Source organism: Triturus cristatus, chromosome 6 (genome assembly GCF_964204655.1).
Source record: "Triturus cristatus chromosome 6, aTriCri1.1, whole genome shotgun sequence".
Lineage (NCBI taxonomy): Eukaryota > Metazoa > Chordata > Amphibia > Caudata > Salamandridae > Triturus > Triturus cristatus.
This window is the reverse complement of record NC_140589.1, coordinates 793,555,457-793,574,127: the sequence shown is the minus strand read 5'-3', so window position 1 is coordinate 793,574,127 and position 18,671 is coordinate 793,555,457.

The following is an 18,671-nucleotide window of genomic DNA, read 5'->3' as shown; positions in this document are numbered from 1 at the left end:
GCAGTCAGCCACCAGGTGCTGTCACATGCAGAAGGGGTGGTACCGAGGATGAGGACTTCTGTCTTCTTAGCGTAAACTAGAACTGGAACCAAGAAAATGGGAATAAAGGCAGGGACTGGAAAAGGAAATACAGAAGGGGAGGCTATAAGGGTATACTAGAATAGTGCAGGTTAAGGAATCAAGAAAACAAAGTAGCATAGAAGGCAGTGCTGGGGCAGGAACAAGAATTGAGCTAAAGCTCAGGAGTCAAGGTAGCACTGCAGGCAGTGCTGGTTCGGGAACAGGGGATTACTAAAGCTTCAGGAGGCAAGGTAGCACTGTAGGCAGTACTGGTTCAAGGAAAAAGGAAATAGCTACAGCTTAGGAAACAAGAAGTCAAGAGAGCACTGCAAGCAGTGCAAATCAGGTAAAAGAAATAGCTGAAGCCCAGGAATAGGAACAAAGAATAATTATAGATCAGGAACTCAGGAAACAAGGTTGCACTGCAGGCAAGGCTAATTCAGGCACATGGAATAGCTATAGCTCAGGAACTCAGGAAACAAGGTAGCACTGCAGGCAGTGCTAATTCAGGCAAGAGGAATGGCTATAGCTCAGGAATCAAGGAACAAGGATTAACTATAGCTAAGGAATCAAGGAATATCAAAAGCTCAGAAATTAAGGATGGGTCTCAGCGGAAAACAGCTACAATAACCAACACTGGACTGAAGGGAGCTGGGGCTTATAAGAGCTCACAGTATTCATGTGCATCAGGTGTGAGCAGGCTAGCAGCCGCCAGCTACAAGTGAGTTGAATTCCTCCACCCATCCTTGGCTTGCAGGGGTGGAGACAAAGCAGTGAGCAGGAGAATATAGGTAATGAAGTTTCCAGCATGAGCAGACTGGCTTCCACAAAACCCGGCATGGATTAGGAATGGATCGCAATTCCTAAATGATGTCCAAATGCCTGGAAATCAGAATAATATTTACCAATACAATGTATAATACATGATAACGATCCAAAAAAGGGTTAGGTGTGATGTCAGAAAGAAAGGCACAGCCATACACATTAGGTCTTTTGTAGAAAATATTTTTCTTTTATATAACAAAAAAGTTTTGTAGGAAGTGGACATAAATTCACAATACAAGTTGACAATATTCATACAATTTTCAAATAGTGTCCCAGTGAAAAAATTAAGCCGTTCTTAGTTGGTGGAGCGATTTGTCTGGTTAATTCCGATAACGAACGAGACTCCTCCATGCTAACTAGTTACACGACCCCCAGCTTAATTTTTTCACTGGGACACTATTTGCAAATTGTATGAATATTGTCAACTTGTATTGTGAATTTATGTCCACTTCCTACAAAACTTTTTTGTTATATAAAAGAAAAATATTTTCTACAAAATACCTAATGTGTATGGCTGTGCCTTTCTTTCTGACATCACACCTAACCCTTTTTTGGATCGTTATCACATATTATACATTGTATTGGTAAATATTAATCCACACGAGCCATTGTTTCCTCACAACACATAATACCCAGGCTCCTTGTGGGTAGGGTTTCCTTGTTTCCTAATCAATTGGAAATCAGAATATGCATACAGGGGAGTGTCTAGAAGCATATTAGAATACTGGAAACCCCCACAATTTGGCCCCCTGGTGGTGGGAACGAGAGCACAGGGAGTAAATCGTGACAAACCTCAATGTCAGCCTCATCTACAGACCACCTGGTTCCCGACCGCCCTTCTCCGAATCCATCATCAACTTTATCGCCCCCCAGGATTTTGCATCCACCTATTACATCCTACTTTGCGACCTCAATTTACACCTGGACAAACGCAATGACCAGAACACCGCTTCCCTTCTGGAGAACCTTGCCAATGCAGGACTCAAGCAGCTAGTCACCGGTCCAACCCACGCAGCAGGACACACGCTCGACCTGTCTCTCCGCCAGCGGAAACGTCACCCACAGCTACACCACCGAACTGCTTTGGACTGACCACCATTGCGTGCACTTTGCCTCCACCAAACCCACCATACACCAACACCCTCACTGCCGTAGCGGGAACAAGGTCACTGAAGAACAGCTCACCACCTCCCTAAGCACTACCACACCACCGACAGACACCAACACCAATACCGCAGCACGAAACCTCCACCAATGGATCTCCAACCATGCCGGCACTTTGGCACCCCTCAAGTAGGCACCCGGCAAGCAACACTCCAAGAAATCCATCTGGTTCACCCCCACCCTTCACAAGTCCAGGTGCACCTGAAGACAACTAGAGAAGATATGGAGAAACATCAAAACCCCAGAAAACCGCAATCACTGCACACCACCTCCTCCTCAAAACCACTAGGAAAACGGCCCTCTGGGACATAATAAATACCAATGCACACAACAGTAAAGAACTCTTCACCATCATCAAGAAGTTCGCAAGACCCAACAGCGGGACCTCGGTGTCCCACCCTCCCAAGTCCTCTGCAACAAACTCTGCACCTTCTTCCACCACAGGATCAGGCAGATCTATGACAGCTTCGACAAACAAGACACTGCCAGCAAGCCCGACACCACCACACCCAACCACACCGCCCCCCAACAGATCCTGCTCAACTGGACCCCGCTCACCACTGACAACACTCTCAAGACCATGAAGAGCACTCACTCTGGAGCCCCCTCTGACCCAAGTCTGCACCACATCTTCCACAGAGCAGCTGCTGTCATTGCCCTCGAGCTTCACCACCCATCTCCCTGCTCCCCTTCCCAGCCAAGGTCATCGAGAAGGCCTCTCTGAGTTCATTGGAACAAGCCACGTCCTGGACATCTCCCAATCCGGCTTCAGGAGCAACCACAACACAGAGACTGCACTTCTCGCCGCCACCGACGACATCTGCTCCCTCCTCGACTGAAGCGAAACCATAGACCTCTTCCTCCTGAACCTCTCGACCGCCTTCAACACCATCTCCCCCCACAACCTAATCAAGAGACTCTATGGCCCCGGCATCCGTGACAAGGTCCTGGACTAGATTCACTCCTTCTTCACCGCACAAACACAACGAGTAAGACTACCTACGTTCCCCTCTGAACCCACAGAGATCAGCTGTGGAGTTCCCCAGGGCTCCTCCCTCAGCCCACCCTCTTCGACATCTACATGACCCCTCTCAAGACCATCATCGGGAACCACAAACTCAACATCATTTCCTACGCCAACTGATCACTTCCCTCCCTTACCAACAAACAATCAACCACCAGAAACAACTTTCACAGAAGAATGAAGGCCGTCGTCACCTGGATGAAGAGCAGCTGCCTCAAACTGAATTCGAACAAGACTGAAGTCCTCATCCTATGACCCCTACCGTCAGCACGGAACGGCTCCTGGTGGCCCTCCACACTGGGAACCCCGCCACCCCCTCAGACCACACACATAACCGCTACATCATACTGGACTCCTAGCTCACAATGAACCATCATATTGGTGCCGTTGCCGCTTCGCCTGCATCAAAAGACATTCAGATGGATCCTCACCGAATCCAGAAAAACACTCACCCACACACTCATCATCAGCAGACTCGACTACGGAAACGCACTCTATGCCGGTGTCACCCAGAAACTCCTCAGGAAACTTCAGACAGTTCAAAGCACAGCAGCCAGACTGATCCATGACATCCCTCGCCGCAGCCACATCTCCGAACACCTCTGAGAATTCCACTGGCTCTCAGTCAACAAAATAATCACCTTCAAGCTCCTTAGTCACACTACAAAGCCATCCACGATGCAGGACCAGCATAGCTGAACCACCGCCTCTCATTCCATGTCCCCACCAGATACCTCCGCTCCGCCCTGCTGGCTCAGGACACCGTCCATCATATCCACATGACAAGAACCAGAGGAAGAACCTATTCCTATCTCTCCGCCAAGACCTGGAACACCGTGCCTACCCACCTCAGAGAATCCCCGCCGCTAACCCAATTCTGGAAGGACCTCAAGACCTGGCTCTTCGACTGAACACCTAAGTGCAGACGGACCAGCAGCCAGCCCCCCCCCCCTAATCCCAGTATTTTGAAATTAATAATAACCCGGTATTTGTAAAGCACAAACTAATCACCCCTAAGGGTCTCAAGGTGCCCAGAGTCACATGATGCTGGGCTGAGCTGCCACCGGCGATTGAACCGCGAGCCCCGTGCTCCGGAGTCAGACTCCCTGGCCACTGCGCCACACCTCTCCCTCAACTCACCCCCCTCAGTGCCTTGAAGCCCTCACGGGTGAGTAGACACTCTTTACAAACCTTGATTGATTGATTGACATGTCATCAGTGATGCCATCAATGATGTAATTTAACAAGCAGTAAATGATGGGTTGCAAGTTATAGTCAGTTCAGTGAATTGTAACTGGTGAATTTCTGTATCTTGTCCTTTTTAAACATAAACACTTATCTCATTTGACTTTAACGTTTGCGTTTCTTCAGTGAATCTTATATACATGTGTACTTAGTGCATTCATTTTACTGAGCTTCCCTCACATGCTGCAAGTTCAAATGAAAAACATATGATTGTGATTCTGGTGTGAACATGGGCTTCTATGGGAATTCACAAGGGCATATTATCAAGCCCTTTATCGCCGCTTTAGCAACAGTTTCCTGCCGCTAAACTGCGATAATGTTATCGCCGGTCTTGATAATATGGCCCAAGGTGTTAATGAAACCATCTTTGAAAGAGAACATAAGAAATTAGAGGGTTACATAGAAGCAAAAGCTATGTGACAATAGATTCCTTCTGAATGGTCGAGAGGCGCGAGTGACGTTGGACTGCTAATCCCTCCAACCACGTGGATGAAATACAGCAATAAATCCAGGAAGCATTACAGATTATACCCATTCCCACAGGGAGTCTTGAAGAATGGAATTCATTTCTCAGACGAGTTCACCGCACGCGCCGGTTCACATCAACTTGATCTTATTGAAGGTGGAATCCATTGTTTTGCTGATCACGTAAAGAAAAGAAAACATCTAAGAAGAGCGCGCAGCCGTCAGTGCCAGAAATTATGCAGAAAGCGTCGCTGTGCTAGTTTATGGACTAGCATGCAAATGAAGCTTCGTTCCACTTCTTCATAACCCGCGTTACTAGAAACGCTCAGGGAAACATTCAACACTTTCATTTTTTTTAAAGATTCCTTATTCTGTTGCCATGGCAACTGGGTACCATTCAGACGATGGCAGAGCCCACTGTGGTGAAGGTGGATTGCGGATATAAAAAAAAACATAAAACACCTTATTTAAAGATAGCATACAAATTATACCACTGGTATACAGTATTTACAGCGCCGAATGTTTTAGGATCACACTGCTTAGAATACTTTAATCAGCAAGTCTGGTCAGGCAAGAGAATAGCCTGGATCCTTCTTGGTTAAAAGTTTATTATATAAATGTCTGTAAAGGAAAGCAGTTGACAGAGCAGAGTTTTGTAAAGCCAAGCAGATAAGCGGCAGCATAATATTAGCTTCTGCGGACATGTTGTAGGGAAATGATGGAGCACCCTATGTGGTGAACGAGCACGTCCTAATTATTTTCGTAATTACAAGAAATTTCGTAAAAATGACATTTAATTGCGCAAAATGCAAATTCGTTATTTGATGGTGAGTGGACTGACTTCATGGCAGCGGTGGTTGCATCTGTGGGGATGGCGGGCCAGGCAGTCAGGGTTTCAGTTAGGGGTGGGCGGAATTTACGAAATTCACTTTCGCAAATTATCGCAAAAATGTTAAAAATCTCCGCAAACACGCGGAAATATCGCGAAGATGCGGAAGTTTTTTTCCGGCCCGTGCGCGGTATTTTCAGTGTGGTCGCAGCTCTCCAACTTACCCATGCGGTTGCTCGCGGGCGAGGCCATCTTGTTTTCACTTGTCTTGCGGTGCATGATCGCGAGAAGAAAGACGTGATCGCGCGACGAATGACGTTACCGCGAGACAGCGCAAATGGCTACCAACAATCCAACATCTCGTGGAGAACGCGACCGGATGGGGAAAACTTGTCCGCGAATGCGGGGATTCAGGTAAGGCGATCGCGCGCACGCGAGAATTTATTATTTTACAGCGCGAGCAAGCAAAAAATTTACGGTAAAATGCGGATTGCGGAAATTTTGACATTTTCTCGCTCTCCGCGGAACGCGAAAATGTCAAATTATCGCAATTTCCGCAAGCGGAACGGAATTTTAGCCCAGGCCTAGTTTCAGTGCTTAATTTGTAAAAATAGAAGTGCCAATGCTCTCTTCAGGAGGCCACTTGCACCACACATTGCCCCTGCCAGCACTGCCAATAACAGGAACAACACAACTACTAGCCATCACACATGTGTGAAAATTCTGACGGTTCGAGATCTCAAAAGCAGGTATTAGTAATTTGTTTAGTGCATTGAATTAGTGGACAGCTGTTGGTATGCATGTCTCTAAATGAGACAAAGAGCACCACCATGCAGCAGACTGCCATAAGTGCTGGTGTTGACAGTTAAGTGCCAGTGGGCACCGAGCACCGGAAACCACCGGCTCAAATTAAGCACTGCATTGTTTGCTCCCTGATCGTAATGGGGAGTTGGGTGGCTAAGATCACGCTGTAAAAGTTACCATAGATAGTATTGATTTTGTTGCTAAAAAATTCTTTTACTTTGTCACAGAGGTCTTGTGAGGGAATGATGCTGGTGGAGGCAGCTGGGGAGAGGTGAACTCCTTGATGATGGTGAAAATCTCCTTGCTGCTGCTTGTGCAGGTGACCATATGGTCTGCAGTGTCTGTGAGCTTTGTATTCCAGATCAGCTGGTTGTAGCATTTTAGGGCGGTTTTCAAGTTGCCATTGTCCATGGTTTCCTGGGTGGTTCTACACTTATGCTGCACTTGCTTCCAGTGTTGTTTTGTCAGCTTGAACTCTTCTTTGAGCCAGCTTGCATTTGGCCTGGATCTTGCAGTGGTGGTTTTATGTCTGAGGAGACCCAGAGCGTCAGCCAAGGTAGTAATCCAGCGGGTGATGTTTTCAATTTCTTAATCACAATGGCTATCTTTAGTATCATCAAATTTGTTTCTCATTTATCAGCCAACTTGACTGAACACAATCGATGCAAAAAGTATGAATAAGTATCCAGACCACCATGTATCAGAATTAGCTTATATTCAATACCATCGAAAGTGCAGTATGTCCCAGTGACAAAGGAAACCACAAATCAATGTGATGCTAGAGTAGTGAAAGTGAGGTGTAACCACATTTTCTTGATGTGTGTTTTAACAAACAACGCGGGTTGATAATCAACTATTGGGTCAATATCCAAATTCGTTGTTTGTTCACTGAGGGCAATGGTCTGCTCTTGCCCCCCCCCCCACTTCACACTTGCATGTGGGTGCGAGGTGGGGTCCAGACCTTTCTGGCACTAGCTCCCTCATCCTGCTGAACATTTGTTTCCTGGACTGCTGCAGGTGGTGCATCATCCACCATATAGTGTCCCACATACCGCCCATCTCTGGCAGATTCTTCTGGCGCTGTACAGTCTGCATTGCGGTGGGCAAATCCGAAGGCCGTCAGTCTAAGCTACATTTTGACTCCCACCAGACCCAGCAGATGGCCGAAACTGGGGCAGAGATACCTGCTGCAGTCGGCTCATCCTCGGATGCACACTCAGACTCAGCTGATGTAAAATCCCTGATGCTTGTGATGTAACAAAGCCTGACTTCCATCAACTCCAAAATGGATTCCATGAGCAGCAGGATGGACACTAAAGCTTGCAAATTGGAGAGGTGTGATGGTCAATTCCAGGAGCCCTAGCAGAGACTCTCTATGGTCGAGGATAATGTATCTGATTGAAGGGACACCGTCCTTAATATGGAAAAATTCCTCAAGGTAATAGTGGCTAAGAATGAGGATCTAGAGGCGCATTCCCACCGCAACAATCTCCGCATTTTAGAGGTGCCTGAATCCACCAATACGGGTAAGCTGGAAGATTACGTGGAGAATTTATTAATTGCTCTGTTTGGAGTAGACTCCTTTTCAAGGTTACTTATTGTGGAACGCGCACACCACACTTTCTAGGCTCGACTCCCGCCGGGGGCCCTGGCACACCCAATTGTTGCTAGACTCCTCAATGTTTTAGATCATGATACTTCTCTTCAGTTGGCCAGGGTTAAGCTTTGATGGCAATGAAATCAATCTATTTCCAGAATTTACTGCAACAGTCCAGGAGGCATGTTGCAAGTTCACTCCAGTTAAACAGAAGCTGCGATAGCCTGCTTGAAGTAATCAGGTCTTAATGAAGAGTCAGGAACATCAGGAACACTTGAAGAGAAGTTTATTGGAGAAAAGGAACTCCATGTACACAGCAGAGACTACATCTCCCTTCTGTCAAAACACAACAACAAAGTGACAATATATGAGAGGAAGATAGACACTTTAGGACACCCCAAGACAAGACACACCACCCACCCCCTCACAAACAAGAACAAATAAATGAAGAACAAAAGAGAATGCATCAACGAGTTACAAAATCATTTAGCCATATTGGAGTAGAAACACATCTTTTCTTTCTCTCAAAATTTCCATAAGACATGACAGCATTTTTGTTACAACATTTCTTTTCAGTAAGCATTTCACGAGGAGAAACCTTTGAAAGTTTAGGCACCTCAGCAGACAAAGACAAATCCGAAACAGAAGATGAGGAAGTTTTACCAGCCCTTTGAAACAAAGCAGCTCTTCTCACATTCCAAACTTGCATATTGTCCAATTTTACCCAATTGTGACGCACCAGAATGACTTTGTAAGGACCACGATATTTCGAAAGGCCAGCTTTGACACCACCAGGTTTCACTTTTACTAAGTCACCCACTTTAAAGAAAGAAACCTTGGGAGAACAATCACTATGCTTAGAGGAAGAAGGGACTTTCCATAACCAAGAAGGACATAACATAGGGGAAGGTTTCCTACCTGTCATCATCTCAAACTGAGGTTTCCCCGTAGCAGTGTTGGGTGTGGTGCAGTATGCCCACAGCATGTCTTTAACAGCAGACTGTACATTCTGCTCAGCTCTATTGGCCAATTCCATGGTGCCTTTGATTATTCTAGTTATTCTTTCAACCTGCCCATTTCCTTGTGAGTTGTAAAGAGATGTGCATCACCCCCAATTGAGTCAAAAATATTTCCATCTTAGAGGACACTAACTGTGTACCATTATCAGTGAGCAACTTAAGAGGAATGCCTTCTCTTCTAAAAATGTCCTCCAAACAAGCAATGGTGGACTTAGTGGAAATGTTCCATACAAAGACCACTTCAAACCATTGTGACTTTGCATCTACTAGGACGGCTGCGAAGTGTTCTTGTTCTGGCAAAAACATGAAAAAACAAATAAAGTCAAGACTGATTTTCTCCCAAACAGAGTCCTCTTCAATCATGTGAAAGGACAAGTCTTTGATGGAACCACCACCTAGCTTCAACCTTCTTTCTGAATTCTTGCAGGCAGTACAATTCTCAACCCACCTTTTTGTATCAGCGTCCATCCTGGGCCACCAAATATTTTCCTTGACCCTTTTTAACGTGAAAATTTGGCCCAAGTTACCCTCATGAGCCAAGGCAATTAATTTAGATCTTAATGAGACAGGGGGAATAAACCGCTCACCCCTGACTATAATGTTATCAGGATTCACAGACAATATTTCCACAATTTTAGAGTAAGGTCTGACCTCATCAGAATACACACTGTCTCTCATAACACCTTGACTAATCATCTTATGGACAGCATTGAGTTCAAAATCATTGTCAGAAGCCTCCATCCATTGACGTTTAGAGATGGCAGCATGTGCACCACGAAAAATGTCATCTATACTAGCAACAACCTCTTCTGTGGACACCTCACCCCCTTCACATATTTTGTCAGGCAGCCTAGAAAGACAATCAGCTACCTTGTTTTTCCAACTAGGCAGATATTCAATAGAAAAATCACACTCTTGCAATTTAACAGCAAGTCTAGCAGGACGAGCAATTCTTAAAACCATTTGGTGCAAGGACCTGTGGTCAGTTCTCAAGATGACTCCAGAGCCCCAAATAAACGAGCGAAAATGAGAGGTAGCCCAAACAGCTGCCTAAGCTTCCCGCTCTATAACAGAGTACTTCCTCTCTGTGCCAGAAAGAGAGCGGGAGGCAAAAGCCACCGTTTTTTCAGTGCCAGAATGTACTTGAGAAAGAATGGCACCGATACCAACAGCACTGGCATCTACAGTGAGGAAAGTTTCCAGATTGCATTGAAAAGGTGCCATCATTTTTGCATTAGAAATTCCATTCTTAATAGCACAATATGCTTTTTCCTGAGATTACCCCATAAAAATGTTTGCCCCTTCCTATGCTAGACCCGTAATGATTCAGATTTCGTGGCAGAGTCTTTAACAAATTTTGAATAATATTCAACCATAGCCATAAAGGAACGTAACATATCCTTGTCAGTGGGTGTTTGGGCATTGACTATGGCACTGACTAGGTTGAGTTTTGGTCTAACACCTTCACTTGAAATGCGGTAACCCAAATATTCAACTTCAGTGACCCAGAATTTGCACTTTTCCTTGCGCAATGAAAGACCAGCTTCTAACAATTTGCGAAGGACAGTGCGCAGGGTGTCATTATGGGATTCAATGGTGTCACCTTAAATTAAAATGTCATCATGAAAGAAGATTACATTGTTGACACCAGCCTCTGAAAAACGCTGGCCGCGGATGACAAACCAAAGGGTAATCTGTTAAATTGAAAAACCCAATGGCAATAGGATTTTTTCTTGAAGAATGTCTCACAGTAATGGCGTCTTTCTTCAAGATAATCTTATGTGTACAATCTTTGGCAACACCTAACCTGCTATCAAAAACTGAAGCAAATTGTAAAAGTACTTGGTTAACATCGTCTTCACTTACAACCATTACCTGTTCCACAGATCTGGGGTTTACAACAATATGTAAATCATACTGATGAGACCACCCTAAAATGGGTGGACCCTCAGCAGCAATGTAAATATTCCCTTTTGTATGACGTTCATGAAAGGAAATGTTAGCTTCAAAATATTCAATTACACCTATATTGGTGCCCTGATAACCTTTAAGTGCAACGTTTGTATCATACAATGCTCTGCAAGACCACACTGTTTCAAAACGTTGTTTAGAAATGATAATGTATAACAACCCAGAGTCAACCATCAATTTAACTGAATTTCCATCAATAAGAAAGTCTGCTTTGGGATGAGAGTGTCTCTTGAAGTCATCTGAATCTTCCTGTTCCAGTAGAGTTGCAGTTTCTGAATTAACCATCATCACTTGGGGCCAATTCTGATCTGGGTCGGAAAGCACTCCGACCGAGCCAGATCCGGGGTGTTTTCCGACCGAGCCGGACCCCTACAATCCGACCGAGTGAGTACGATGCGCACGTATGCTGTCGGACTTGGTTCGGTCGGACTCCCATAGAAGTCAATGGGAGCCATTTGTACGATGCGTACATGCGCTCCCATTGACTGAATGGGTACGTCTCGAACAAGTGCGCCCCTACAGTGGGTACACGTCGGTGCCATCCGCACCGTATATGCCTGTGTTGGGTAGACCCATAGGTCTCCCTCTGTGTCTGAGTCGTAGGGCTGCGGGTGTCAGGGGGTCCGACGCGGACCCCCGAAGTCCAACTTCGGGAGCATTTGCGAGCCAGACACTCCGGCTCGCACAGGCTGTCCGACGCGTGCATCATACTGGCTCGGTTGTAAATCGCATCCATTGCACGCCACGGTTAGCTTACGACCGAGACGTACGGAGTGGTTCAGACCCAGAAACGACTCGGTCGGTGGATCTCATGTAGCTCACATCGTACTTGCTCGCTCATACAGCTGTACGAGTCGGCCGGAAACCACGCGTACAGCTCGTAGTTTTTCCGTCCGGATCGCGTTCGGTGCCCTTCCGACCCGGATAGGAATCGGCCCCTTTATGTTGACAGACCTCCTCAGATTCCTCAACGAAAGCCACTTTTGCTTTGTTGGCTTTGCACATGCGGGCATAGTGTCCTTTCCTGCCACACAAACAACAAATTTGTGCCAGTGAGAAACACAACTTTGAGTTAGTCAGGTGAAGATTGCTGCCACAACGAAAACACACACGAGTGTTGGATCTGATCTGAGAGGCTACTGATGGTCTAGGCAACACATTTCAATTTGGCACAGAAGTGGTAGGCTTCCGCTTAACAAAATTCACCGAATCTGTTTCATCGTCAATCTGTGAAACTTCAGTAGGCTCCTTGATGCTCATTTTTTGCATCTTATTCATGCACTTCTGAGATTCTTCCACCACTTTACCCAATTTAATAGCTTCCTTTAAGTTAGGATCTGCCATTGCCCATAGCCGCTCTTGAATTCTTTTTGTTACTACATTGAACAATTAATTGGTCACGTATGAGTTCATATGTCATAGGACAAAATTTGGATTTTGCTGCCAGTTCTCTTAGCCCGTGTCACAAATTCATCTATAGTCTCATTAGGTCTTTGAGGTTGAGTATAAAATATATGAAGTTGCATAACAATGTTCAAAGTTTTTGCAAAACGTTTATGCAACCGTAATTTAGCTACTTTATAAACATCCTCCATAATGTCTCTATTTTCTTCATGTACTTCTGGTAGATATTTGAAGACATGTTGCCCTTCAGTGCCCTGACATCCGACCAATAAAGCTTTCTTTCTTATGGGAGAAAAATTAGAACCACCTAAAGTAACAATGAAATTTTCAAAAGTTTCAACCCAATCCTCCCATTCAATGGGAGGATCACCTTGCAACATAAGAAAAGATGGAGGAGGAAAAACAGCCTGGTTAATACTCATTATGGTACACTAAAAATACAAACAAAACAGTATAACAGGGTGTATAGTGTGCAGGTGATGGGAAGCAGTGACTAAAAGTCTTATAAAACAGTGCAAAATGTAATGAGGAGTAATGCCAGGCATAAAATAAACCGCACAACGAAAGAAAACACAGAAAAATTGATTTTGTGCTTAAAGGTGAATTACCACTAATAACCACACAATGGCAGTGAAGAAAGAAGAGAGTGTCTATGCTTATGAAAGTACACTCTATGATGTTGCCGAAGGTGGAGCAGAACGATTAGGAGACACGAAGGAGGGCAGCAGGTAAGGGAGCTGCAAGCGTGGTCTATTAAACTGAAAGTGGCACAATAGTTTATAGTTGCGATTGCTACATTGGCAGAGCGATGTGAAGACTGGAGGTGGCACAGTAGTTACACGTTGCGCTCGCTACAATGGCAGAGCAATGTGAAGGAGACAGGCTCATCACAAGACACGAAGTCGGTGAGCCTGAGAGAGCGCGAGCTCCCGTAATAATGCAGGGAAGAAGTGAAAGTTGGTGTAGGGCAGGCAGAGAATAGAGCTTGTGAAGAGTAGCGTGACCATAGTAAGTGCGAGCCTTGGCGGTAGTTGAAGGCAGGAGCGCGGAACGATACTGGCGATCCAGTTAAGGAAACAGAAAAAAAGTGTCAAATACCCCGCAGGGCCGGGGCAGTTCCAAAGATAAACAGCATACACTTGAAGGCACATATGAGTCGAAAGACAAATTTGAAAGTGGCCCAAGAGCAGCGCAATTAAAAAATAGTCACAACGGCAGTAGACCTTGTAGATGTTATTTGGTCCCACAGGTAGTCAGAAAAAGTAGTCCCATAACAGTTAACAATACTGATGTTATGGGAGAATAATTTCCCCCATGTTAATGCATATCTACCCTAGTCTACCCCAGTCATTACTCAAGGACCCCTGAGGGATATACAGCACTCCTTTGCAAACTAGTTCTACAGTGCCTAAGACAAGTAGGAGGAGAATACGGTTTAGGAAGCCCATTTCCTAGTGAATGATGAGCGGTTAGATGGGGCCAGATGACTCTCTAGCAACAGAGCTATGTGTATACCTTGCCGGTCTAGATAGTATAGAATATCTATGCTCAAGCAGATCACTTAAACCACGTACATTCCATGTGATGCAGTTATAGAGGGTGTGCTGGAGACTAGAACATCTTGCTAAGTAGTAGTCCTACAGCTATGTGAAAGAGGAAGTGTAGTGAGCTTATAACGGGTATCAGGCCAGTTGACATGGGGCTGAAGCAATGCCACACTACAAAGGATGCATATATGTCACAAAATGTTACTTTAAAGGAAAACATAACCCCCCTCCCACACTGATGGCTCAACCCCACCTACAAGACACACCGACTCCCTGTCGTCCAAAACATAAGAATACAGAACAAGCCATCAAGCTGTTCAGGTAGAACGAAAAGGTAAACCAATCGACCATATTGAGGGGTAACCTGCAGGGAGACCACTGTGATCATCCTCGTCAGGCCAAGGGCATGAGCCTACAGAGAGGATGAGTGCCCAGGCAAAGCCATAGCAACTATTATTAGGCATCCCAGGGCTAGTAGCAATATGTTGGATATGTGAAAGGAGCAAGCCCAGCTGCATGTTGACATCTCTAGTATCCTCCAGACTTTTTCTACCTTCTAAATCTCTTTATACACTTCATGGTGTGGGGTTCCTATTTTGGTGGAATCCTACTTTGGAGGATGTAGCATTTGTTTGGCTTAGCCACACACAGCAAACTTTCCTTGAACAGGATTTTACTATGGACGAGGTCAGGGAGGCGATACAATAGTTACAGGGCAGTAGAGCACCATGCCTGATCTTGGCTCCAGTCTTTCTCACTGTTTTAAACGAAGCGAGGGGGCAGCCATGCACAATGCCTTGATTATCAAACTGCTTAAACCTCAGATTGCTGTGAGTTTTATATGCCATTCTCCTTGATCAACTGCGATGTTAAAATCTTATCCCTTGGGGAAGTTTGAAGTTGGAGACCTGCTTTTCATCGAGAGCCTGACTAGCGACGGGGAACACGGCTGATGCCCTGCCCTCCCCTGCTCACCTCGGAGTCCCGCTGCTGTCTCGCTGTGTGCAACTCTGCCGCTGCTGTTGCCGCTCTGTCACCTTGCGGCCCCGGCGTGAGGAGACCACAACTCCCAGGCGCCCTAGCGCCCCACCGACGTCACACAAGCGCCCGGAGGCGCTCAAAAGAAAGCCGCTCTCTCCGCGTCGCGGGACGCGCGCGGGCGGGCGCCGGACGAAGCCCGGACAAAGGGCGGGCCGTCTGAGGCCGTCAGGGGCCAAAGGAGGCCGGGCTGGGCCACCCCTCTTGCACCCACAGCACACCCCTGACTGGTACGTTTTACATTGCTGTTGGACATATCTGGTGAAGTGCTTTATAACAGACTGGTTGTTTAGACCTCTCGTTGTGACTATTCTTTTTATCTGGTAGCCATGGCTATGTTTACACGCTCGGGAAGGGGAAGCACACTAGGTGGAGGTTCTGTAAGTGGCACTCTTGACCACTTCATAATTCGTGCCTGCTCTGTATTAGAGAAGGAAATTGCAATTACAGAGCGACGCCTTTCCATGGACGCTATAAAAGATAAGCGTTCTTCAATGGGCGCTTTTGCGTTAGCTGTTTCACCCGCACAAGCCAACACTCAAGCGGTTAACATCTTAACAGGGAATTCACCACACCCACTGATGAGTGTAGATACAAATTCTCCTGGTCCTAGTGACCCTGCCCCTGTGTCATTGTTGGATCTTTCATACTCTCCCCTGTTAGTTGCTTCTCAAGTTACACCTAACACTGCTAATACTGCCACTCCATCTCTTGCAACCCCCGCAATTACTGAGCCACCCACTGTAGCGGACCCAAAAATTGTCCCAAACAAAAGGAAAAGAGTGGGTAGCGGTAACAGGGAGGACCAGACAAAAGCTCATAAGAAAAGTAAAGGCAAATCACGCACTGGTACGGGTAAGAAAGTGGGTCACACAGCTTCCCCTATACACCATCCTTCCAGGATAAGGTCGTCCCCTGTCCACCGGGCTAATCTAACCACTGATACTGTTGCAGAACAACTTCCTCAACACTCTGTATCCCAAAATGACCCTGATCCTCAGCTTGCACTGATTGGTCAACTGGAAAAAACTATTAAATCCTTCTTACTTCCCATGATGGAAAGAGTAAGGTTATTGTCTGTGAGGCTTGAGAGATTTGAGCAGGCCTCTCTTGACAATTTCTTTTCTCTTAAATCTCTGATCAAGTTGCATTCAAAGATAGGCAAGGATCATGATACTACTACTGATCCATCTTTAATCATCCCCAACGAACCTATACTTCAAGCTGTATTGTCGAAACCAAATGCTGCCTTAAATCTGGGCTCAAAGAATGGAGCTACTTCATCTAACTTAAGGTCCCCATTACCCATGCTATCTTTGGGTAGCTCTCTTCAAAATAACAAATCAGCCTCTGGCTCGACCAATAGTTATCCAACTTCCGGGGAATCGGGAAACAATGTTGAATCTGCTCAAAATTTCCAAATACCATCTACCAATGAACCTTTACAAATTCAATCTAAAGCCCTCCCTACTGGTTCTGAGCAGTCCCTACCTTGTATTGATCTCCCACCGGAGTGCCTACCATTTGTTGCCATTCTGACTGGAGTCCCGCGCCCTAAAGCCGCCAAGCCAGAATCATACACTGAATTACATAATAAAACAATCCACTGGCTGAATGCTAATAGGCCGCTTCCAAAACACCTAAATGGGCAGGTTCTTCATGTCAGAAGGGTATCCTGGGTGGGCAAAAAACCGAAAAATACGTCTGGTGACTGTATCATTATAAATTTTAGGGACCCCCGGGTTACAAGATTAATTTGTAATAGCCAACAACCCACTATGAGTGGCATAAGGTGTTTAGACCTAAACCACTTTTATTCTGATATCTCCTACCCTCACTACTTATACCCTTCTTTTTTCAAATCACCCTATGATGGTTATTTTAAGGGAGTTGGAAACACCAGCGAAAGGGTTCCTCCCATTTTTGCCCCCAGCAGATATCACGATACCTATAGCTGTTATGAGCACTATTGACACGGAATTCCAGCAGTGATAGATACTCCTCCAATTGCTGGAATTAATGCCACCCCAAGAGATCCTGAAGCAGTTCTTGATCCTGATAAGGTTCCTTTTCAAATTGATTCAAGTCCTCACACCCTACAGCACTGCCCCAACCACACCTCAACTATCCAGGATACTAGTCACACTCCACGGACTTCTTCTTGTACCCCGATCCTGGCTACCACTAATTATTCCACCTCACCTGCATTGCAAGACACATCTACTATCCCTCCTTCTCTCAGGATCCTAAATTGGAATGTAGCTGGTCTTGCTAACAAATTAGACCTCCCAGATTGGAATTCCTTCATAACAACCTACAGTATCTGTATTTTCCAGGAAACTTGGGCAACAGAACCGCACCACATGATTGGCTACACCACCTTTTGCATACCAGCCACTCCCTCCCGGTCGGGAAGAGGACGCCCCTTGGGCGGCCTGCTGATTTGGGTTAGTACTTCACTTGGGTGCACCATTAGGCAGGCCCATATTGCTTCCCCAGATTTATTACGTCTAACCCTCAAGGGAGCCCAGGGGAATAAGTCTCTTGATATATTTAATATTTACGCAAGAGGCCTTAGTGGAGGAGCTTTATCACCCACACTTGTACTCCTAGAGGACGAACTGCGAAAGTGTCATCACGCATCTTACGTCCTGGTAGCAGGAGATCTTAATTGCTCCTTCGAGCCCCTGGCCTCAGTAGATCTTCCTGATCTACTAGAAGATGATGCTAAACGTGGCATTCCGTCATTAACATTGCCTCCTATCAAGAGATGGACTAAGTCTGTTGTATTTTTGAATACCATGTCCTTGGAATTCGGCCTAAGGGCGGCCAATGGGAGAACACCCTCTGACCCTCATGGTGCGCACACCTACAACAGGCCTAATCATAGTTCAAGGATCGATTATATATTTCTCGACCTTAAACTTTGGGCATTCATGGAGGACATGGAAATAATCCCTTCTCACGATAGCGACCATAATCAGCTATCTCTTTGTATTAAATCACTATGGGTAGATCAACAAGGGCCTTCGATCCTTCGAGCAGCCAGCTCTCTGCAAACCTCTGAGGTTTTCCCTGCCAACTGTGAGCGGCGCCTCAAATGGCACAAAGTCATGTTGAATGATGACAAGGTTGAATTAATAAAGTCAATTTTATATGCCTCACAGGTCGAGTTGGCCCAATCAAATACCCATCAGGTTGCACTCGATAGGGCCCCCTCTGTTTTTCATGATACTATTTCCAAACTGGGAAACATATTCCGAATACATAATAAGGGTGGCCCATCGAAGGGAGGGCCTAAACCTATCCTAAAGAATGGCTGGTATACGCAAAGCTGCAGAATTATGAAATCTGCCTTAATAGTGGCCCTAAAAAGTGGGATTGCATCTGCGATCCAAAAAGCTAGGAAAGACTATAAGACTTCCGTCTCTAATGCCAAAAAGTCCTGGGAGGAGCAGTACTGGCAGACCCTAAGAGAGGCCTCCTCCAACCGTAATCCCGGTGTCTTCTGGGACGCTATTAGAACAAAGAACAGACCAGCCCACGATCTCCTGACATATAATATTACTGGTATAGCATGGTACGAGCATTTTCATAAACTATACTCTACTGGTTCTGAGAATGTGGCAAAGTTTCCGCCCGAGGACTCACCCCCCCTCATGGATGCCTCGAATGCTGA